Source organism: Triticum dicoccoides, chromosome 6B (assembly GCF_002162155.2).
Source record: "Triticum dicoccoides isolate Atlit2015 ecotype Zavitan chromosome 6B, WEW_v2.0, whole genome shotgun sequence".
NCBI classification, from domain to species: Eukaryota; Viridiplantae; Streptophyta; class Magnoliopsida; order Poales; family Poaceae; genus Triticum; species Triticum dicoccoides.
In genome coordinates, this window is record NC_041391.1 from 382,442,155 (window position 1) to 382,456,727 (window position 14,573).

The window sequence follows — 14,573 nt, forward strand, 5'->3', positions numbered from 1 at the left end:
AAAAACCTCCAAATGGCTAAGTAGTTACCCTCCCGCAAAAAAGCTAAGTACTCAAACCAGCCGCAGTCCGTAGAGCGGCTGCTTGGCTGGCAAGAAGATAGCTAAGGGAGGGCAGCAAAGGAAAAAAACAAGGAGTTCACGCAAGGAAGGCTAGAGATTGGCCGGCATTCAGCAAAGTTTAAGATACACCCTACGGGTGGAATTGTGCGAACTTACCAAAAGTGTTCAGACTAGCAAGCAGGAAAAGAAAAAAGATATATCAAAAATGCAAAACTTAGTCATGTTGAACGTTTTCTCTATTTCGTAACCGTTTAAGAGTAATTTTGAATATGGCATGACGGATCCTGCTGTTTTCTCGTCTGAAAAACAGAGTAGTCTTACTGATATATGTGTATGTTTGTACTGAGCTATTTTTTGTAGAGTAATTTTGAACGGTTCCGAAAAAGGGTACTTGTACTGATGCTTGCATGGGTTTGTACTAAGCGTGTTTTCACTAACTAGACTTTGCTTTGTTTTTTGGGTAATATTTTTCTCGTAAGTTTTCAACGGTTTACTGTATCGTCGCCCCTGTACTTGTATGGTTTGTATCATCGAACTGAATAATATTTTATTCAAAAAGAAAATGTGTTTGTTTTGTTTCTTTTTTTTAACTCAACATTTTTTTGACAACGTTGTTCTGAACTTCTCTCATTTTACGACTTGTACTGAGGTACTTACTAAGCAGGATTTTCATGGGTTTCTTTTTTTGCTTAAACTTTACAATTTGAATGTCTGCCATTTCTTTATTCTGAACGGACCACCGTTTTTAACTTGTACTGGTCAATATTTTTAATTCAAACCATTTTTCCTTTCATCATCTGACATTTTTGTCTAGTTTTTGTCTAGTTTTGGGTTGCACCCGAGGTAAATGAATCATACCAAATACTGACAGAAAATCATACATTTCCTCACGAAACCAAACTTCTAAACTTTCCTACAATAATTCTTTGAATTTGCACACACAGCTTAATTGAACTTTTCAACATTGGATCCCCTAATTATACATAACAGCAGTTTATACAAACTAGTTCTCCATGGACTGATGTCCGCGTTCCACTTGGACGGCTGCCAGTCACCATGATGGACGAGCTAGTGGCCAAGTGCGGCCAAAGCCACCGGGGGACTGTAGGTGCTTGTGCTTATTCTCAGCTACGAATTCGCACAAGGTGGAGGTGATTAGGGGAAGCATGGTTCATGGGTAACCTTCATCTTGCCGCCGGATACGGGCTGCTCGTGCTCGTGGACGCCATCGACCGGACTCGAGGTAGCACCACTCGTGGACGGAGATCAATAGAGCCTAACATGCACTACAACCCAATCCAATCCTGTCATATAACAAGGAACAAATAATAATTTATATTTTGTTAATTTCTGAAGGCATCTGTACAACAAATTAGAACTTCAGAGAGGTATTTTTTCATACAAACTGTGTCCATGCTATAGGTTTGAATAAATTGAGAGAGAGAGAGGGAGAGTATTATGTACTAAATTCATGTGGAGAGCAGAGCAGCTGCGCGTCTAGGATGGGCTGCCCCGGAGTAAAGCTCGCTCCCCGCTGTTGGATGACTTAACTTGGACAGCACCCAGTGCTCGACCTGGACGGCGCCCAGCGCTTGACTTGGACGGAGGAGTTGCTACGCTCGGGAGGTTCCTCGCGTGTACGGTTCATCTTGTTGGGCTGCAAATATAGACACAAAAAATCACGTCAGAGCAAATCATCATAAACCTTTTTTACAAAACTGCTTGCCAAATCCCGGTTTAATGAATTTACTATATAATCTACTGCCGAACTATTTATTTAACACAAATAGAACTTTTTTGTAATACACACTGATATAGCATACAACATATTCATAACATCACTTCTCCTAACTGCATTATGGTCTATCCATTCAAGAGAGTTTGAACTTGCTAGCCTCAACTCCTAATTGCAGCCATCCCATTAACTTTTACAAAACAATTCTCAATATGGAGCAAATAACAATAGGAAGGAGGCCTCCACCATGCACATACAACATCAACATGCTAGTTTTAGTGCCCTTTGTGAGCCTCCAAAGCAAATGTGTTACATCTAGGTGATATCTCTGTACTTATAAAGTTTTTGAAGGTGAACTATAGCAAATGTTTATAGTCCACATAAAAGTTTAAATACGTGTACTGCTCCATAGCAAATGTTTTATAGTCCACATGTGCATAAAAGTTAGCTTTTATTGAACAACAAAGAAGCATCACAAAAGATTCTTTTAGTTCTTCTAGGCATATCAACAAACATCTTGCGAGCAACAGGAATAGAATAAGTTCTCCCATGCAAACTGAAGAAGTTCTCTAAGCAGAAGAATAAACAACTAGACTCCCATCCTGGACCCTTAAAGATGAAATACGCAGATGCAAGCTTTTACTGGAATAAAGTTATCCACATTTGTGCATACTTGGCGCACCAGAGAACCTGCATTGCTTGATTTGTCAAGTAAAATGGCAGCACATTCCTGTGGCTCTTTTTTGGAGTGGTTGCTCTAAAGCACATGTAAACAAATGCACAGTAAAATGGCAGCATTACACATACTCAAGAACTAACAGTTTATTGGAAAACGCAGCCAAAATTCTATTTTCATGCAAATTTTGTGTCTACTTATTTGGATATCTGCAGCAACCATGTCATACACTAAAGAAATATCTTCGAAATGAGACCAATCAAAGCACAAAGACAACCCGCAATCATCAACTAAAGTTGTGTTCTTCAGTTACTCTGACCAAGTTCAGTTTTCTTCAGAAAATAAATGAAAATAGCATCCACTTCGCCATATATATTTTTAGCATGTATTGGGACGGATAGGTGATGAGAAGATGGACCTTCTCACGGTGGAGAAAACTACCATCGGGGGCTGGTAGGAAGACGTACTTGTCGAGGCTCTCGATGGTGCAGCTTGGTCCCCCACGAGTCGTCCTAGGCGGCTCTCACTGTCTCAAACTAGAAAAAGACCAAAGGAGATGGAGTAGGACAGACGCCGGCTACCGGATCATTGAAGGTCTGATTCAAGAGCAACATCAGTTCAATTCAAAATAAATTGGCAGTTTATGAATTCTGTAGCTACGAGAGAGGGAGCAAGAACACCACATAACGCGAGAGTTGATGCATAATCAACAGTTCAGGAGATGGAACAGAGCAGGACAAGTAGGCAGATGAGAGATAGCATGGGAGGAAGAAAGCTGAGCCAGGCCCATGGGTGGAGCAAGGGGTGGCCTATACGCAGCACATTGAGCGACCGGCCACGGATCGACCAGTTGGACTGCCGATGTGACCATGGCGAGACCGACGTGCTTCCTGGTGGAGGTCGCTGGAACTGGATCGGGCTTGTGGGAGGAGGCATGGTGGAGGGGCGAAGACTGGTGATGGAAGCGAGGCAGCCGGGCACGGGGCGCTCGGGGGGAAGCTGTCAGGTGGGATCCCATGGTGGCGGCGAGGAGCCACGGTGGGAGGCGGGGGATCCAGACGGAGATGGTTGGGCCGGTGCACAACCTCGTATGCGGCAGCCGGGCACACAGGTCATGCAGTGTACATTGGCGGGGAAAGAGGGAGTTTGGAGGCGCGTCGCCGGGAGGAGCCGGGCGGTGGCGCGCTGGGGAGGAGGCCGGGCGACGGCGCGTCACCGTGGAGGAAGCCGGCGGTGGCGCGCTGGGGAGGAGGCCGGGCGGCGGCCCGTCGCCGGGGAGGGAGTCCCCCCGGGGTGTGGCGGGTCACCGGATGAGGGAGGCAGGGGCACGACACATCGCCGGAGGTTAGAAGCAGGGGGCGCGGCGCGAAGCCGGAGGTGGGAGGCAGGGGCACAGCGCGTCGCTGAAGATGGGAGGCGGCGGGGCGCGCGTGGGGTGGTCGGGATTGAGGGAGATGAGTGGGAACCGTGGGGTTAGTGGGTCGTTTCCTTTTTCTCTTTTCCAGCGGGTAAATCACCATCGTCTTGTATATAGGGCTCGATGGTAACAGAATATTATTCTGTTACTAGTAACAGAATAGCCCTGTCCTATATATATATATATATATATATATATATATATATATATATATATATAGGGAAAATGCATCCTACTACCGGGTGTAGTTACACCCATTTCTCATAATACTACCATGTGGTAGTATATACTCTACTTTATTATTTTTAGTATGTTCACATACTATATGTAAGATACTCCAAAGCGAGTTATGTGAAAAAATTGTATGTGAGCCCATGATTTTATAATATTTGTGAAATACGAACATATTTGTACGTACAAAGGAGTATGCTCAAAATAGACTACATACTACCTAAAAGTAGTACATATACTACCTAAACATTCTTACATACTACATACTACGCATACATACTCTCCGATATGATAGATACTACCTAGAACGTATGAAACAAAAGTGGGAGTAACTACACCCGGTAGTAGGAAAAATTTGTCCTATATATATATATATATATATATATATGGCTTCTACACAACATCTCCATCATCATTATCAGTACATCCTACGCAGGTGAGTTGGGATGCACTTGATCCCAGGAAGGTATCTATCCTTCAAACTAGAGGAGTGCTTCAAATCAACAATAGTACATAATATCCAACAAAAGAGGGTCGTGCTATAGCAGCACAATACATGGATCAGTCTAGATATCAGCATGAATCAAGTTGTGCATATTTGTTGTTGGCATGAACCACATCACCGCATGTCGGGTTCGCAAAAGCCATCCATCGCATGGAAGCTTGATGCCTTTCACACACTGAACATTATCTGGAAACAAGCTGTGTCGACGAATCTCTGGATATGGTGATTCATGAAACCCATGGTATGATGTGTAAACACAGTCCCTCCTGGCGAATGGAAGTTGCATAGCATGGTAATCATCGCCGGTGATATGATCAATGATTGGTTGGATGATCGGATAAGTGAGCCCGAGGAACAAGGAGTTGTTGCCGAGGCTGTAAACCCGCCTCCAGTTGAATACACCTAGCCCAACGGAGCTCGGATCTTTCTCAAACACAAAGCAGCCATAGCCATCAATGTCACGAACACCCCACGTATTGTATTGCACGTGGTTTGATGTAATGGTTTTGTCAATTTGGTACGTGCGAATGAGCATCAAATGACCTCCGTCAGCTGAATGAGTGATAAACCACCACCCATCGGCTGGTATTATTCCAGGTCCTGGAATCATGAAGGCCAGCACATTTGCGTCTGCTGCAACAATTCAAATTGGAGACCAAAAGGACAAACATAAACAATCATGTTCGGAGTATGTGTGGAATTAAGGTTATTATAACAGAGACACACATCATAGACAGAGAATTGCAATGTCGTGGTCATAATCATGCCCCAAGTTAAAAAATAAGCCAATGGTTGTCATATTCTAGCAATATGTCATGGTTCAAACATCATGTAACAATGAGAGGAAAACAACTATGACAGAGCCTACTCATATTCTACCATAGCACTTACTACTACTGTTCTCATATCAACTCTAAGCAATAACATGCGTTGTTATAAAAATCTTGGAAACGAGAGTAACATATAGCAATCATGATGTTATGTTCATAATATGTAATCTAACAATAATTAGATGCCAATTGTTCTCATATCAACTCTAACAATAACATGTGTGGTCATAAAAATCTAGGAAATGAGAGGAACATATACTCCCTCCGTCCCAAAATAACTGTATTAAGCTTAGTACAACTTTGTACTAGAGCTAGTACAAATTTGAGACACTTATTTTGGGACGGAGGGAGTAGCCATGATGTGGTTATAGACATACTATCTATTCTAAATTTGTAATAATGAACAAGCAGTCGTATTCATAAGGTAAAGATGAGATGAGATAGAACAATTACACGACGATAGATTCCACCAGTATAGGAAGCCAATCTGTGCGTCGACCGCGTAAACAATGCCATCGTGTACTATAGCATCAAACAGAAATGTTGCCTCAACAGGATTGATGATGAGCCATAACCATGTATGGCGACCGGATTCCAGATAGACCAATCCCATGTTACAAGGCAATGAGCTTGTAATCCATGTAGTCTTCTGATGGTGTGGGCAGTTCGAAGATTACAACTTTCAGCAAATAGAGGTCGAGAGAAAAGCTTGACACATCTCGTGCGTAGTAGGCAGGAGTGTCCAGCGGGCCGCAAGGCTCGATGGCGGCGGTATCCAAAGATGGAAGGTTGATATCCCACTGGGTGTAGATATCCTAGAGACGCCACGTACTACTGGATTGGTGGATGTGGACGATCCAGTTGGCCTTCATGCCCGCCCAGTAGTGGTCATGCATGAAGGACAGGTAGACGGGTAGTGGTAGCATGTCGAGGGGCACCACGACAACCTCCGTAGGATCATCAAGTCGGTGTCTGGGCCACCTGCGAGGATCGGGCAGCAGCAAGCAGGGTGTCTTGAAAAGAGCCGGCCGGTTGCAGACGAGTAGACGGTACAAAGACACCGAGCATGCGGCCAAATGGATGGTGCTGAGTAGGTCCATACGATTATAGATCTGCTCCAAGAGAACATCGGGGAGGGAATTCCAATCGCGGCTCTGCGCGTCAGTCAGCGGGGAAGTGGATTCGGGCGGGCAAGCGAAGAAGCCTCTCCTCGTGTGGCCGAGCAGTGAGCGGGGGGATATGGGACGCGCGAGCTAACAAGGAAGATGGCGCGGGCGGGCGAGCAGTGAGCAGGGGTAAATGGTGTGCGGCCGGTGATGGGGAAGAGAGGAGGAAGAAGAAGAGAGGAGGAAGAAGAGTGGAAGACGGGGAAGAAAGTGCATTAAATCTCAATTCTACTAATACTACTACCAGGATATACCATCCTTCAGAGTGTAAATAGTTACACCAATGACATGTGGCTCTACCACAAGAGGGCTCATATGTCAGTTAATGGAGGATAGAGGTGCGTAGGCGTATTTGCGGAAGCATGCTCTACTGGAAAACATGATGGCAGTACTGGGTAAGGCTTATTTAGTAACACCAACATGCCTGTTCAGCTTATTAATTACGTGTCCCATCTGCTGAAGCGTGTATTGTCACTTCACTACGAAGACTAGTTGAATAGTTCTCTCTCACTGAGATGGGGAATAATGGATTGCGAAGACTTCCTTTCTATAGTATCCCTATCCCTCTATGCTCACTTCACTCATTTTGCTCCGTACCTAGTCACTTGTTGAAATCTGTAGAAAGACAAATACTCCATATTTGGGAACAGAGGGAGCCTTTTACTCTGTATTTGGGAACATAAGGAGTATCACCATATGGAGGGAACAGAGGACGCTTGAAATATGAACATGTCAATGGGAGGGAGTAAGCCCCATGCATTCATGCATGCATGCAACATGCAACACTCACACATACACATGGACGCACGCAACACTCACACACCCATGCGGCACACATCGCACAATGCAACACACACGCTCACGCTCAAGTGCTCAACCTACTCCCTACGTCTGTGAAAGACTGTACATTTAGAGATTTACACATTGACTAGGGCATAAGTAAAGCCCAAAAGTAGAAGACTTATGTGTGCATGCGACCATTTAGAGAAGAAGATTAAATGAAGGACGTTGCATGCTGTAATTAAGGATAGACATGTAGCCTATACCTAGAGGACAAGTTGGTGCATTAGTCACTAAATATCGATTTAGATTAAAGGCTAAATGCATTGGAAGTGTACATGTACATCATGTACTACACACTTTGTTTTATAGACGATGTACACTCTTTGTTGGAAGACCGAGGGAGTACATGTGCATGCGCACACATACACATCCAGAGTGGTTCGCGCGCAAGGGTTGGACTCCTGTCGTGCCTGCGTAAAGTGTTGTTTAACTAATTTCTTTGCTCTGCCAACTGACAGGTGGGATCCAGAAACCATGTGACAATTTAACGAGTCAACAAAGTGCCACGTCGACTATGTAGCCGGTCAGCAGGGTGCAATACGGTGCTCTACGCTGAGCTAGTGATCGTATAATCACCGCAAAACTATATATAGTGACCGTAAATAGCGTATTGTTACATACGTTGACCGCCAATGTATTTTTCTCGTTTCAAATTAAGCCATATTAATCGGAAAGGACACAATATGGACTACTAGTACTAGTACTGCTTTGATGTGTCCTGTCAACTTGCCGAACAAGGAGAAGCTTGCTTACTACGACTGTCCCTCGCCCACGTGCGCGGTGGTTCGGAGGACGAGTAGAGGGTTTTGACTACAGCGCCCTCTCCCTCTCCCTCTCCCTTGCCCTCGCCCTCTCCCTCGCGGTGGACGTGCAGCAGTTCAATCGGTGTCAGATTGCCAGAAGCATATTGTACTCTAGTATCATCATTGTTGGACCTTCCGAAGAGGCGAAGAGCCAAGCGCAAGGTTCACATGAGTACGAACTATTGAGCCTCCCGAAGAGGCAAAGAGCCAAGCGCAAGGTTTTATAGGAGTTGTCATCCTAGTAGGAGTGTACTACAACTATAGCGAACGATGCTACTGTATGACGCCGCCACGTCACGTATATCCAAAGTTGTGCCACCTTTTTTTTCACAAAGAGCGTGTTGGAGACCATGCAACAACCACACAAGTTGCACGTACACATAACACATTTACTAGTAATAAATTCTAAAGGACAAATGCCAGTATGCCACACAGGTTCATCTCCAATTCATGTGATAAATTTGTGCACGACTAGTCTACATATATTCACAGCGCTACCGTTCACAATTACCGTACTCCACTTACACGTTATAGATGGGGTACATGTCCTCCTCCAGGTTCCAGTCCCAGGTGTTCTTCATGGATGGCACGATCCATAGCGGTGGGCAACGGGAATCATTGTCGCAGCTTTCTAGTCTGGTTCCACACGATGGAGACTCATCCAAGCTCAAGCGGCATAAATCAGGGATACCGTGTCCCAGCATGTCGTTCATCCGGCGGTGCGCACTAAAGACACAACCATGCTTAATGAACGGCAGGCCTTCTGTGTCATGCATGGAAGGTGGCATCCGCTTCACAATGGGGTAGCTGTCCCCGATGAAAAGCGAGTACTCTCCAATAGTGTTCCTCGGCACCCACGTAGCATCACCGGGGTCGAAGTCGGCGTCGTTCATCTGGTACACGCGGCATCTCAGATCTGGACAGATGGTGACATACATAGTCAAGGTCCATGCATAATAATGTTGTGCTCAAATATGGCGGTCAGTAATACTGTGCAGCAAATAGCACTACTCTGGTATAGAGGAAGTAAAATAACCGGCTTATTATATATAGCCACTCTGGGATACATGGATGAGATAGTAAGACATGGAAAAAAAATGGTGGCAGCTAGTGGGTTCAAGTCCTCCAAGGTAAAAAGTACATGTCCTCCAAGGTAAAAAGTACTCCTACTAGTACTACTAAGTATACTACTAGTACAACAATGAAAGAGAAGGCAAGAGGGTTAAAAAATGGAATACCTGGGTAGATGGTGACGGTCCGATCATGGTAGATTGTGTGACCATGTCGCACATCAGTGGTACCATGGGTAACGACTACTAAGATAGTTGATCCCAATATGCTAAAGTCAGCTACAAGGTTCCACATTAGACCAAATCGCGGATGCAAATGCGATCTTATTTTGATCGGGGGATGACTGGTCCCTGCAAAATAATGGAGTACCGTTAGGGATGCAAATGATGGTTTGTGCATTGCATTTGTAATCTCCCGTACCGTAGGATGGCAATTGGAAGTGGAGGCTACTACTGTTCTCTAGAACCATCGCTGTACTATCAATGCAGGGAAAGTACACCTGCGTAGCAGCCTAGTGGGTACTCTCGGTGCTCTATTCAGCCGCTCTTCTCATGTAGCTTGCCTACTCAGTCGCTCCTCTCGCGCACAGAATAGCAGCATGTTAATCAGCAACGGTTACTGCGGGGGCAGAACATTTGAGTTATTTGATACAGCGAGACTAGGCGTTTCACTTCCATTTGTGGAGGTGTAATAGATCTCGTCGAAATTTGTTAGTACTTCCTTCTTTATGAATGAGAAGAAGCAAAGCTTTTGCCTCCGTTTCAAAAAAACACGTCAAGAGGAATTTCTTTTATAGTAGAGCCGATAATTGAGTGAAGTCCATGTGTGCAATGCCACAAGCTACAGAGTAGTAGTAGAGAACTTTATGTACAGAGCCACATTGCACAGTGCCCGATGCCCCGCCAGGCTTTTCCGGCTCCTCGGGCTTAATTGGGAGGCGCTAGTTTAAATATGCTACTAGCTGATGAGGAAGCTGCAAGCGAGGTGCAGCTAGGGCGAGCACGCGAGCGACGGGATGCTGGGAAGGAAAACCCGTTCATGTGGCTAGGCTATCCGGTGCACCCAGATTGTGGTGTCGCACATCCGTTTGACTTAAAAACTCAAACTACCCGTGTAAAATATTGGCTCGCAGTGAAGTTACTATTTAAAAAAAGGTCGCCGTGCGTTCGGCCGGGATCGAACCCACAAAACGTGGTATACACTCCCGCGACCACTAGTAGTACTCGTTGGAGTACAACTCAACCTAGAATCGCCTTTTGTCGCTAGTAGTACGTACATTGTTCCTTACAAGAAACCCCTAAGTCCTTCCACTATGTAGGCCAAAAGAGGTGCCAAATCTACTTTTACATTATTTGGCACCGGTGCCCTCCATAGCTCATGCGGTGCCATAAAAAGTTATCTGGGAACCGGAGCAAGTTCGTGCTCCGATGCCCCATTCTACCATTGCAATAGAATATACTACCATCTGTACACGCTGCTCCGATGCCCCATTTTTCCGAAGGTGGATGAGAGGAACTCACATGAAGGATTGACCAGAGGTTGGCTTGCTTTGATTTTTCTATGTACATCTGGGTCCCATCTTTCTAGGGGCTGCACCTGCACAGTGTGAGGCTGATGCCAAAGAAATTTACCAGGGCGTCGATGCCCAGTCTACTATATTTTAACATGCCAGGCACTGGCTACGTAGTGGAAGGCCTAATAATGCAAGAAACCACTAAAATGCCAAGAAACTACTACCACTTTCATACGTGGCAGACTTAAGATAAGACTACCTTATCAACCATTGTACATGCCCTTACCAACCAGCCTTACCAAGAAACAACTACTCTACAAAGTGTCGTTATAGGCACATTTCAACCCATGGCCCTGTTTGGATACATTTGTTGTCAATCTAACCCTGCCATCCAAACACCACTTTGGTTCGAGTTAGTTCAGGGTTAGAATCTAACTCTAACCTCTGACAGGGCCCATGTCGCCCATTAAGTCAACGTCTTCTATTCGACCGGGCGTTATGACTTCTGGGACCTACATGTCAGTCTGCACAAAAATCCCCGAGTGACCTCCTACCTCCGGCCCGTCCACCTAGTCATCCTCGCCCATGGGATGCAGCTACCGGCACCAGCAGAAGGTGAGGTCAAAACCGCCGGCGGTGCGGAGCCCAGGTTGCGGCAGCCTGGATGCCGGCTTCATCCAGCAATCGCGGCCGCTAGCTAGCCAAGATAGCTCCGTCCAGCTGCTTGTATGCAAGGACTGCTAGCTAGATTGGCACGTTAGCGCAGCGGCTTGCTCGCACGCTCCGCTCTAAGGCCATCCATCTGGCTCGAGCGAAGGCCAGCGCATCGTCTTGCTTGCTCATGAGTCACCCTCGGGCCAGCCTGCCAACCCGTGCGGACGCCAGCACGACGTCCGGCCCGTCCGGTGGAGCGGCGGCCAACTCGCTCATCACCGGCGCCACCGACGAACACGCATGACTACTATTTGAAGTAATGTTTAGGAAAAATAATGATTTGAGGGGGAGTAACAGGATAGAAGGTCAGATGTGGGTCCCGCGTATCAATGGTCAAACAAAATGTGTTGGTTTAAGCTGCCTCGTCAGCATGGACGTGTGGGCCAACCCTGTCATAAATGGGTTTAAACGAACCTAATCGGTAGGAGTACTAGGTAGTAGTTTTTGGCGTGGATTAAGAAATTTTTGGTATGTTTTTGCTATTTTTTGTACAATTGATTCTTCTTAGGGCTGGTTGAAATTGGTACTTTTTTGTTAAATACACTACATATTGTAAGTAGGAGTGAAAGTTAAGCTTTGGAAGTCAATAAGCAAGGCTATTTACATATTGCATATGTGTACATGATTGAAAGTAAATATCAACGATGAGTGACTAATATCTTGATGGAAAACTCGAAACTATGGAATACTAGCAAAAAAATGCATGGTTGGAAATACTAGGAATGTTCATGTGCGTTGCAACGAATCATAATTAGAATAATACTTATTCACAAACTTGATACAAAACACTCTAATTTTGATATGCATATGTCACTAGAGATATATTATGTTTCAATTAGAATGTATTCCTTGTGCTGTTTTGGTGAGGTCGGGGAGGGATGTGGTTGGTTTTAAGATACTAATTATGGGTTTTTCTGCAAATTGGTATACAAGTGGGATGTTGGTGAGAAAAGGCAACAACTTACCTCACAGTTGTTAGATGTAGATCTAATGGTCAGAAACGACGGATGGCAGACACACCATCATCACGAACTTAGTCTTCTGTAGGAGTACTGGAAAGATCCGTGCATTGCACGGAACATCAAGATGCATTTTTTTATAAAACACTTGTTGTGATTGACCCTTGCGGGAGTAATCCCATGTGTAAAATCTAATGATATCTCAAGAAATATGAGATAAGGTGAAGAGGAGTGGGGTGTGGTGGTGATTGGTGGTCGGACTGAGTGGAGGCATGGGGATTGACGACGCCGGCAGCGGCCACCAGGCAAGTTTGTTCCAGAGGTTTCCTTTCTTAATTTCTCAACAATGAGGTTTGTTGGAGATAAAGATGAACGAGGGAAGGCCTTGTCTGCAAATGTGGAGAGGGGTGTGGGTATCTTTTAGTTTAATTTCCATCCGTCAGATATAGATCGGACAGTCTATATTGCAAGATGGCAAACATACCATCATGACCAACTCGGTTTTTTATAAGAGATGAAATATAAGTATGGACATACAAACGTATTATTGATACTTGCTTCCATAAACTAGCATCTACATTCTATTCAATGCCTCAGCATGTGGGGCCTTAGCACAATGACTTCTCGACTGTGTAAAACAAAGATTTTCCTGTCGCTGATAAGGAGGGGATGACGGCGGCGCGCTTTTTGTCTTCCTCTAGTCCTAGTAGTCATACTAGGTGGTCTAAGCATGTGTAGATTTATTCTTTCTCACGTCTCGTGTTTGCCATACTGCCACGACTATTGAGGAATAGACGGTAAGTTATTCATGGGGAAACCCTTGTTGAGCGTGTTTGCAAGAGAGAGAGAGACAACGTGCGTGTGTGATATGTTAGAGATTGAAGCAATGATAACATATTCTTTGTGTATATGTGTGTGGAGGATAGAGAGAGACATGTACATGGAGCTTTGTGTTGGGTAACATGGAGACACATATACATAATTAGAGAGTGAGTGTGTGAGATACACATGCGGACGTGGGGAGAGATGAGGATCCAGATAAATGGGTGTTTGTGCATGTCTGTGTGTGTTTGTGCACGCGTTTGTGTGGGGGAGGGAGTGTGTGTATGTGGAGTAGAGAGATCACTAATGATGTAAACCTAGTATAAGGGAAGGGGGAATGGTGTGACATGTGTAGTAGCGGGATAGCATGGGTGCAGGCGGGGGAGCAGACTATATGGAAGAGACATCGAGTGTGTGTGTGTGGGAGAGGGGTGTGAGAGCGAGCGAGAGAGAGAGAGAGAGAGATAGAGAGAGAGCTAGCGACAGACATAGAGAGAGAGAGAGAGGAAGAGGGGGGCGAGAGGGGTCGTTTGTGTCCATAAATGGCGTATAGATAGGGAGACAATGTTGATGTTGTTCTAAATTGGCCTATGTACGAAGACGCAAGGGAAGCGAGTCATCATGTCTGTGATAGGGACTTCATGAGAGATATAGAATAATTGGTGTAGAGAACAATGTGCGAAATCGAGAACGATGATACATTAGGGAGCTATGGAAAGAGTCACGACATATATGTATACAGGGAAGGAGCTGGGGCGGGTCTGCATGTGGGAGAGATAGAAAGAGGAGAGTGGTGCACAAGGAGACAAAGTGTGCTTGTTTGCAGTGGGGGTGGTGTGTGAGGTGAGTGTGCGAGAACCACATAACTAGGGAGATAGACGTTTGGGGGCGACATTTTGTGTGTATGGGAAATATACACTCTACATAGTGCGTGTGCTTGGGAAAGAGAGATAGCGGGAGACCTAGAGAGTGAGGGAAGAGATGTGTGCATCCCCGAGGGACAAAGTGATAGAGACCTATATTGCGGTCCGGACTTTAGGAGAGAGATGGGTGTTAATGTGCTCGTGTGTTGGTGTTTGGGGGAGAGAGCGACTTCTCTATGTGTGTGTGGGTAGGGGCGAGGGGGGTGGTTGGCTTCAGATAAAGAGTGAGGTGTCTATATTTGAGGGACTTTAGCGTAATTGAGATATTGTGCACTCATGGTTGATCAATTTGTTTCACAGTTTGG

At 45.3% G+C, this 14,573-nt stretch overlaps 1 long non-coding RNA gene across 2 annotated transcripts; it reads right to left on the bottom strand.

The window, feature by feature from the left end:
* Positions 1–951: 951 nt before the first annotated feature.
* On the bottom strand, positions 952–3,944 carry LOC119321710. Of its 2 annotated transcripts, none has more exons than XR_005155154.1 (3): positions 2,939–3,944; positions 1,525–1,717; positions 952–1,364 (listed from the first exon to the last, which is right to left on the bottom strand). It is a non-coding gene; the product is annotated as an uncharacterized LOC119321710 (long non-coding RNA). The 2 variants fall into 2 exon arrangements; XR_005155155.1 differs by having other exon boundaries at positions 2,890–3,944.
* Positions 3,945–14,573: the final 10,629 nt, after the last annotated feature.